We start from the raw sequence: 11,659 nt of genomic DNA on the forward strand, positions 1-11,659 counted from the left end.
TATTTGAGTTCTTTGATCTTGGGTGAATTTTCTCTAAGACAAATTCTTACAAGATTCTTGTCCTTCTAACTATATTGAATCACCTTTCAGATTCAATACCTCCCCAACAGAGTCATCATTTTGTTGGCTTCTAAATTAACAACTTTTGAATAACCTAGCGGTAAAAACGTTTACACCTAGGGGCAGCTATCTCTCATCCTCAATGCACCTATTTAGACACCAGGGCCAACTATAAGGCTATTTAACTTTCCTTCTTCACTTCAGGCTCTACAAGACCTAGGCAGGTGGACCTTAGATTCTTCATATGGTACTAGTGTAAAGGCATATAACTGAATCTAGATAATAGATAAAAACCCTTGAATCTTAAATGTTTATTCAAATATTCATGGTCATGAAATAGCTAGTAATAGGACACATGAGTCAGATAAACTAAGTGAGGGAAACTCTTTTCAATTATTAAATTGAACGGGAAAAGATATTTGATTAATGATTGAATCATCAACATAACCTAGGTATGTAACAACAAAAAATGTAATCTTCAAGCTGATCAGTCCCTTATCTATTGGGCAAAAATTGAATCAAAACATACACATGGATACTCAAAATACTTAGATATCAGATCTATCTATCTACTTTGCAAATAGACATCAATCATCAAATGAATTTTGTACTGATCAAATCCTCCTATGATCCCTGCAATTTTTTCAATGCAATATCAAGAAAATTTCTTAGGTCCTTGACCCAACAAAAAGAGACTAGATGACATACAACTTCAATAACAAGCTACAACTATATAGTATGTACTTTGGGCATATATCGCAGAAAGCTATAGACCCATAGAAAAGGAGATAAACTTCAGAATGAAACTTTAAATTAAGATTTGTATTCATTTCTTGAAACTAATACATCATGTATAAGCAAAAAGCTCAAAGAATACAACAAGGGATGACTGTATAAGTTAAAATGCTTCAAAAGAAATACAACTAATGTTGTTTATAATAAAGGAATATGCTGAGAATGGTATCACAGTAACTGGAAAAATTCTCCAAAATCGGAACCTTATGGTCTCACAGTGAAAATTGGAACCTATACAATGAGAAATGAAGAGAGATTTATAGAGGAGAAGAAGCTTAGATCAGAAATCTGATTCTGACATGTGTCATGTTGAAATTCCTCATCATGATGCTATTGAAACTAATCTTCTCCATCTAGCAGCAATCAAAATTCATTAATTGTTGTTGCAGAGTATGTGATGTATCTATTTAAAGTAATGAGGAAAGACATCCTGAAGGTATATCAAATATGTATTCAAAATATGCAAGGACTCAATCTAATCTTGTAAACTGCCCTCAACCGTGAAATTCCAACTACTCCTACCGAAAAAACATATTTCTTGCAACTACCTTTAAAACCCATTTATGAATCTGATCCCATCCAAATTTGATCATATATGATCTTATTCCCCTTTGAAAACATCAAATCTACATTTGCACTAAGGATTCCATAGAAACATAAAAACTCCTATAGCTTCTTCTCATGGAGACCTATACAAAATCTGAATGCAGAAATGAAAATTTCAGACTCTCCCGATTCAGATGGTATATTATACTGTATATTTTAGGTAAAAACAATGCCTCTGAGGTGTATTTAAAAAACCAAGCTCAAGGCCATGAGCTGATAATAAAATGAAAATTTTAAATATAATATATAGTTTTAACTATGTAATATCATTAAATGCATTTTAAAATATTCCATCTTTTAATTTCCCAATGAGTTCAATTTGAAAAATTTGAGAACTTAAAATTTTATACTCCTTTCCTTATCTCTCCAATCAACCAGTGCCATGTGTCAAATTTTGATTTTCCATCTCCTTGGGCAAGCCCCACATCTCCTATGGAACATTTGAAATTTGAATTCAAGTTTGCTCGATCTTATGGCAATACATTATTACAAACTTGAACTCATCGTAACATCTTACCTTTGCAATTACCTTTTTACGATCCTACGATTCAAAGCATTTTCATAATATCTCATCTCCCTAATCTTACACAATTGTAGCATTTTAAATTTCATCTCCCCAATCTTACCCAATCGTGACATCATACACCTTTCATTCTCCTCTTGTAATCACGTGGTAGTGATAGATTAATTGTAACATTGTTTGCCTCCACCTTTAGTTCTATGATCTCCCAACATTATGACCCTACGATCTCATCGTAACATCGAAGCTTCATAAACTCCTTCCTATGATCTTACGTTGAGACTCCCAGATTTGCCACATGGCACCACGTTCTTGGTAGCTACATGAGTCATAATTTTGTTGACTTTTCCTCCCAATTAGCCACTTTGGGCCCCATCCACTATCTTTTCCTTAAAAAGGTAGTTGTAGTTTGGATACTTGACATTCATGTGTTTATAAATATAAACATAGTTAAAACACAATGCCTCCTCAATGTGGGATAAATACCACCACACTTTGTGCACAACTTGCAGAGTGACAATGACAGAGGAAAAACACTCGCCTGGCACATCCATTCAATTTGAAATTCTTGTCATAGCTTAATCCTATATGTGAGATGTTGAGGTTCACCATATAAAGCCACAAGTCCTACTCCTTCATTGTGTTCCTCCATGCCTCATCTCCATTTGCATGGAGCTTTCTTCCACTGTGATTCTACTCTATGGAATGGGATCCCATCAATTGTATAAGATGGTGACTTCAACAACTTTTGCACAAAAAACAACTGGTCATTACACAATCACTAAATATCTGCAACATTTCCCTTTGACTTGCCTCCTCAAATTTGTCCTCTGGTAGTGGCACCCAAACTCTATAAATGATAAAATGTACCTCTAATCCTCACACCACATGGGGCTAGAAAGAGGTTACAAATTGCAAGGGAAAAATGTATATCAAAAAGGCCTAAATGCAAGGTCTCTCCACCAAAATTCATGACCCTGTTGCTACTGCCCACTCAACATTTTCCTTGCTTTGGATATTCTAATCACCCCATGGATTGCTAAGAAAAGACATCATTTTCACATAGATGATGCATCATCAAGCACCTCCTACAAAAGTCTCCTGTCAAAAGGGGCACGCAACTTTTGGTCATCATCGATCTCAAGCTCCTTCATGGTAGTACTACTCCTTTGGAATGCAAACCCCACTTTTCTCATAAGCAACACAAAACCTCTATTTTAAGTCACTCAATAAGAGATCGAGTAGAGACAGGGGTAGTTGGTGCGTAGGTTCAGCCGGCCTTGCATGGCCATGCAATTCGATCCAACACTTGCTTGATGTGTATGAAGTAGAAATGATCGATAGAAAAATGGGGAGCTAGAGTGGTCTTCTCGCGAATGATTTAGAACCATAGCTATCCCTTGTCCATTCAATGCTTGGTCACAGTCATGGTGAGGATAATGCACAATTGCTTGAGTCAAGGTTCCCCCCCAAACAAAGAGCTCATAAAACATTATAAAAAGGTCCCTGCATCATATCCTCCTAATGCACATCATATTTCATAGGAGATTAAGCTAGCATCATCCGCACATTGGAAGGAGAATGGTGAAAAAAAGAAACATTTGATTTTCTTGTATTTAGCACAACATGGGAGGAGATTCAACAAATGAGGATTCTTAGTGGTCCTTCCACCTTTTCCTTTTATTTTCCTTCCATCGTACTCAAACATTCAATTGGAAAAGCAATCACCTTTTTATTTAGTGAATTCCTAACAATGGACTTGTAATTGCTACGTAAATGCATCCCCAATCCCTTAATGAAACATCATAACACATTTTCCTTGCTGAAGGCTTTGGGAGTGTATGGTGAACTACTAGATTCATGGAGTCACCTATCAAAAGGTTTTCACAATGTTCATTTATATTCTCAATGACAATGTACCCCATGACAAGAAGGGCTTTAGGAATTTATACCATAAAAATGATCAAAATCACATTAAAACTTATAAACCTCAAGATCCTCTTTGATATGTTAGAAATCTTTCTTTATTTCTGACCATATTTTGGAAGCACATATCTATTTGAGCCTTAAAGATGAAGTACTCATACTGATCACAACCATTATGATCCCTTACCTTAAAAAAACTCCAAACCCTAGTATACCTTATTGACCTGATGGAATCAGCCAAACCCTAATGTGGGTTTGGCTAATTTTTTTTTCGCTTTCAAACAACTAATTCCTCAAAATGATCTACTGAGCCTCTAGTGATAATTAAAATCAAATTCAATCATTGAAACATCATTAAAACTCATTTTATCACTTATCTTTAAACTGTGATTCGCTGACAAGAAGGCCTATAGGTTGGCTTTAAAAACTAACCCAAATAGATAATTGGGCTTTCAAAGCTGACGTGTTGATAATTTTTTTTGCATTCTTGCAACCTATCAGATTTCATCTCATGAAAATTTCGGGGTCAAAAGGTATTAATCGTCAAATTTGTTCAGTCGAAATTTCTTGCAAACCAACATATTAGAAAACTGAAGTGTGTTTGGTTTTAGTTTTGAAAATAGGGAAAACAAATACTTGAGGGCTTGAAAATTGGGGGATTAGTTCATTTCCATGAGGGGAATACAATTATTTGATTTGGGCTCATGATGAATAATAGTGCACATTTGGCTAGCATGTGAATTTAGGTACTCAGAATTGTAAGACTGGAAACATCAATAGAACTATGGTTTTTGCAAATGGAATGGACCTAGGAAAGTATGCAGATGGATTCATTAAGATTCTAAAACTAGCACACCTGAAGTATTTTTAGATTAGAACATAGTGGTACAAACCATTTGATCTCATATATATGGATTTAGAGATACAACATCCCAAATAGGGGTATTGATCAATCTACATTTCTTGATACCAGTAAACAGTTATAGATTGTATTTGGAATCATGTTTGAAAACTGATCAAACAGATTTTTCATAGGCTCAAATATGGAACATAAAAAGTGTCTAACCTCTAGAATACAATGAAAAAGGAAATTTCTCAGTATGGTCAACTGGGTCAAAGTTATAATTGGTTAAACAAGGCCTCCTAGAATTCAAGGCAATTTGCTTCAGCATTACAGAGATAACTAACAACTTTGAGGGATTCAAAACCTTATCAAAACATATCAAAATGACATGAAAATTGAAACATTGGTTCACTAATATGCATATTAAATTCTCCCAAAGCAAAAAGTTGGGAAACGTAACTAGGTGTGAGATATTCAAATGCAAACTAGGCTTCCTATCATTGTTTGACACTAGGCAAAAATGTAGAAATGAACATTGCTCAAAATGAAGCTTCACAGAATGACTCGAAATGACAATTTATCATCATAGGATGCATATATATATATTGAATGAAAGGTGTTAGAAAAATAAAACACCTCTTAGACCTTAAAATGACAGCTAGGTACATAAGCAAGAAAATGCACTTATAGGTCTTAAAATGACTCAATTTTAGAATGGTACTCAAAACAAGAATGCAATTTTGAGTCCCATTGCACTACTCCTTTGGCAATTGAGTCCATGAATACCAACCAAAATCCCTCCAACATGCAAGATTGCAAGAAAGCCTAGGATGCTTCTGCATCAGACACTCCAGGTTTGAAAAGATATTCTAGTAGCTGGAAGAACATCTTATGGGATCCAACATATAAATCTCAAACTAGTTCTTCACATACATATCCTAGAAGTCTTCAACTTGTACACTCTTTCCCTCATTCTTCTTCTACTTCTTCATACCCATCCTCAGTATGCTATAGGTCTAATTTCCATTATGATCTCCAACCTTCTTAGAATCTTCCAACTCAACTTGGCTACCAATACTTAGGTTTCTTCTACTAAGCTCTGCATTCTTCAAAGGAATTAGGGAAAACTTCCTGCCACCTTTCTCAGTAGTAAATGCATTCTTGACACAATCATGCACAAACCTACAATCATCCTACCAAGGTCTACCAAGAAACACATAACAATTGTTCATGTCCACAATATCACACAACACTTGATCCTTATACTGCCCAATCTGAAAATCAACAAGGTATTGCTCCCTCACTTCCAAAGCATGTTCACCTTGCAACCATCCAATCCTATAAGGATAAGAGTGTTTCAGTCTCTTCAAACCAAGTTTATGAACCATCTCTTCAACAACAAGATTATCCATAATACCACCATCCATAACCAACCATCCATGATCAAGCAACCAAATCAATTCTTACTTTGATACCACCTGACACAGTGTAAGGCATGTAACACCCTACTTGGGAACCCAAAAGAAATAGAGCTAATATGTTACAAAGTTTATTGAACTATTTTTTTTCTTTTAAAGTTTAAACAATACCAAAGTAACAATAATGTGGAAGCAATATATACATACACATCAAGAATACGTAATCAATTACAAATATAGTTTCAATTGCTTAGGGGTTCCTTCACGTTAAGTCACATTTAATAAATTTTTATTCATAAGTTTAAGTCTTAATTACAATATCCATAATCATAAAATGAATAAATTACACATACATAGTCATATAAGAAAATGCATAAGTATAACTAATAATAGGAAAGCACATCTAATGAATAACATCCACTGCACATGTCACAAGGTACATGAAAATAGATACAAGTACATCAATATACGATACAATATCCCGTAGGATCTCAAAAAACATGATACATAGATACATCAAATGAATAGAAGTCTTCAAGATACAAGGAAGAATGATAATGATACCACTGTATCAAGGAGCATCCAACATTTTTCAATCTAAGGGGGATCCAAATGGTAAGAATACAATAACTCCCGACCATGTGGTCACCTTATTAGGCTCCCACTCTCACCATGTAGGAGAGATAATGTATGATCTACACACAAATAATCAAATTATAAAATAATCCTAGGCAAGGAATCCTAATAGCTAAAATTACCTCAAGGGTAACACAAACTACTCAAGAAGAAGAGATAATCAAAATCAAAAGGACACTCATTCCAATGCTAACATCTCATACCAAGTCAACTTACAAATATCAAGACCAAAAAAATACAACCACCTCGAAATCAATGTCAAGTGTCACAAGCACAATGACCAGCATATAAAAATTGTCATTAATAAGAGTAAACTACCAATCACTAACTCCAACAATAAAAATACCACCAATGAATAACTGATCATTCATTAATCAAATTCAACTGTAAAAAATAAATGACATCCAACCAATCAATAAATAACAACTCACAATAAATACACCAGCAAAAGTAATATCCAACAAGTACACCACTAGAGACAAATAAAAATAAATCATGAAGTAGACTCAAGCTACATACTATAGAGTGTCATCATATGAGCCAACTCTAAAGTTACCCTAGCAGTCTCTCAAGACTTCGACCCCCTAGTGACTCTATGTAGAACTAGGATACCCTCTCGCAATGATGAGAAAATTAGTCATACCTCTCAAGGTATCATCTCCATCTCATCCTTACCCTATACAAGCACTCAAGGCATAGATGAGGAAAAATTACTAACTTATCTTTTTAATGCATCTCAAGGAAAAAGGGCTAGGCAAGATATTTTAATTACTATGTTATCACTTATTACACAACTTACAATGAGTTACCTTTGCAGCCACTTTGGGCCCTAGCCCCTATTGCAAGTCACTCCCATAGGCATGCACCTAGACTACCTTCTCAAAAATCAAAAACCACAATAGTGTACCATACCACAAGAGTAACATTGATCGAATTTGGTTCCTTCATAGGCAACCCAAAAAATAACATTTGTTCTCAAAACCCAAGTTCTCATACATGCTCAATAGCATAAAGCTCATAAAACATAGATCTCAATTCAAATCATAAAGTTCATCATGACATCCAGTCAAATACTCATAAAAGAAATCTAAAAAACACTTATAGTACACGTTCTAACTTGGCCAACTAAACAACTCACAAAGAAAAAATATCAAGAAAATAAACATCACAAGACTATAAATAGAATATTAGACAACTCATAGTTTTCAATCACATGATTTAATTCCACCAATTTCTTTGTTTAGTTTGGGTCATAAGGGTATGTTTAGAAACAATGCAAGAATATACATGTTAATATAAATTGTTATGCTAATATACTTATTTAAAACAATAACTATTTAAATATCTAATTTTTTTGTGTATATAAAATATCATGTAATATCATCATGTTATTAATTTAAATAATTTTAAATCATAAATGATTTAATTAATAACATAAATTTATATTATTAGATTAAATACTAATATCAATTTCATTTCTAAAATATTAATTTGACTTATGTTTAAGTCCAATATTAATATTTACTTTTTCTTTAATTCATAATACAACTAGAGATAAAATTATAAATTAAAATTAATTATTTATAATTTTTCTCATAAAGTCAAATAGTTATTAACTAAATGATTATAAAGTGAACTCTACCACAACTTCTCCTACAATATAATAAAATTCTAAATATTTATTTATTAACTTCCCTCTTGCATCAATAATTATAAAATCATTTATATGTAGCTAAGAGTTTAATTAAACTTAAATAATCACTAATACTAACATTCTCTTTATTATAACTAAATGGATAATATTTATTTCATTTAAAAATTAATAAATAAAAATAAAAATAAACATGCAATTAGTATTTTCGCATGTTTTTGATCTCTCAAATCATGTAAGCATACTATACTTAGTTTTCTATTTTTAGCATATTTATTTTCACATGCATGTAACCTTACCATACTTAGTTTTCTATTTTTAGCATATTTGTTTTTACATACATGTAACCATATTATATTTAGCTTTCTATTTTTAGCATATTTGTTTTCACATGCATGTAACCTTATTATACTTAACTTTCTATTTTTAACATATTTGTTTTCACATGCATGTAACCTTACTATATTTCGCTTTCTATTTTTAGCATATTTATTTTCACATGCATGTATACATTTAGTTACAACATGCTTTCCTCTCAATTAATCTTTTGCTTTCCAAATAAATATTGCAATTAAATTATTTTAGATGTGAAAAGAATATTCCTCTATATTTAGAAAATTCATGATAATCACATAGTTTTAATGACAAATTTAAAGTTGAAATCGTAACTGTTCAATTTATTATTTTCTTTCAATTTTCAATAATCAATTTTTTTGTTATATTAGAATGGGGTTTATATAAATATAGTCACAATAATTTTTTTCAATTTTGCTATAATTTTCCTTAGTCAATTTTTTTGATTAATGAGTTTTCCTTTTTCAAAATTTATAACATAATTCTTTATTTGACAATCAATACAGTAAATTAATAGGCAATATGCAAACACTTAGGAAGACATAAAGTAAACAGATCTTTCGATAAAATTTTAAAATGAGTTTTCAAACCTTACCTCAAAACTACAACTAAAATTTAAGACAATCTATGAATGCATGCAAATCCAAACCTTCTAAAACTTTCAACAATTCTTTTGATACAATTCTAAATTTTTGCTCCCCAAAACTTGTGTAATTGCAAAATGAGCTCTAGATCTTTGATAAAGAGTTCTCCCCTAAATTGACTCTTATTGTGCAATCACGAGAGGGAACTCATGCTCAATTATTGTTTATTATTTTATTACCTTTTACCCTTTCATGCACAACTCTTTTAGATATTTAATTACAAAATATCTTAATTTAAATAATTAACATTGTCTCTTTAATTAATTTTTTAAGTGTTTTTAATAATATATTATTAATTTTAATTAATGACATTATTTAGATTTTATTATTAAAATAAAACTCCTAAATAATTATCATCAAATTAAATATATATAACTACGCCACAATTAGAACTATAACTTTATCTTTAAATTTTGTTCTTTTATATTTTATTTTTCTCCAGTTTATTAATTAGTGGAAGCATTAATTAAAGCATAGTTTATTATTTAAATTACTAGTAATAATCAAAGCTCATTGTTTAAATGCAACTCTAATTTAATTATTATTAAATAAATAAGTATAATAAAGTAATATTTTATCTTTAATATTTTAATATTTTAATTCTCTTTTTGTCCAGCTTCTTAAACTAAACTTTTAAATTGAAGTACATATTTAATTAATTTATATTTAATTAAATATCATCATATTCTAATTTCTCTTTAGCCAATTTTTAAAATTTAGACCTCTAAATTAAGACTTTTAAATTAAAGAACATATTTACTTAGTTTTTTAATTAATTAATTATTCTGATTATTTAATATTTTCTTTTTAATCAAATAATATTTAATGATATGATTAACCCAAATATTATAATTAAATCATTTACCAAATAAATCACATAGCGAAATTCACATAAAAGTAGCATTCCTAAAACAAACCAAAACTTAAAATCAAACAACACAGGCAAAGATAAATTCATGTGTTTTAAAAAGGGTAGAACGTTAGTTACGAGTCCTTGCAAGACAAGTATTTAGGCTATGGCTGGGATTGGACCTAAACATTATCTCCCCATTCTTACCATTGAGTTATTATGATAGGGCATGCTCATCCTGGGAATTTAGGAAAGTCGATGCTTGGTACCTACATTCTGGATAAAAGACGAGCGTCCTTCCCTTAATTACAACAAACACAAATATAAAACAAATGCATGCACCATACACATGCGAGTATGGGGTAAGTACTATAACAATTATAAGTCAAACATCAAATGCTCAGATAAAATAATGCATCGTTACAAATATGAAGTAATCATCACTAAAGCATCATCTGATATTGCTATGAAAAAAATTATATTTTTTACCTATGAATCATTAAAGCATCATTAATGTGCTAGTAATCATAATCATCAATCAACATGTGAAATATAATCAACTAAGTAATTCTTTATTGATATACATGTAATCCGAGTCATGAAATAATTTTATAATTATAAATCCAATACCCTTGAAAATAACACAATCATGAAATAGGCATAAACATAGTTTAGTAAATATAATGGGCACTACAAGGCAAGAGAATCCCCAAAGGAGATGTCCAAGCCCCCAACAAATAACCACACAACAAAAACACAACAACAATGCAACACAAATGCAAGATCTAATACCAAATCACAACTCTTTATTCATGAAATAACTAATTACATGCAATATGCCCGATTGTTAGGCCTTCTGGGTTTGGGCCAAATACAAACAAAAATCACAATATCAGTTCTGCAAGATCCCATAAGATCTAACTTACAATCTCAAGCCCAATCTTAGCTAGTCCAAATTCACAATTGGATAAGAACACCAAGAAGAATCCATGCTTGTACCCTCAGGTCCACCAAACAATCCTCTGGTTCTCTATTTGTAGCCCTAGCTCTTCAATATTTCACATCCTCTTCTCTAAGATGGCCCACCCCCTCCTACTCTGCCTAAAGACTCTACAAGACCCCCTACTTATACCCAGCTAAGCCACAAGTCAGATCAGTTCATTACAAACTAAATTAAATCCCTCACATTAAATATATGTTGAGCCACAAGCTGGCTAGAACACAAATTAAATACCCATACATTAATTAAATACTAACAGTTAGCTCATAGACAACTCGATACCAATAGAAACCAAGATCAAGTTGAGCATTAGAAAAACCATGTCGAGCACTAGTAAAACCACAAGCACTACCAA

The sequence above is a fragment of the Cupressus sempervirens genome, chromosome 4 (assembly GCF_028749045.1).
Source record: "Cupressus sempervirens isolate cs-2001-9-10 chromosome 4, ASM2874904v1, whole genome shotgun sequence".
Lineage (NCBI taxonomy): Eukaryota > Viridiplantae > Streptophyta > Pinopsida > Cupressales > Cupressaceae > Cupressus > Cupressus sempervirens.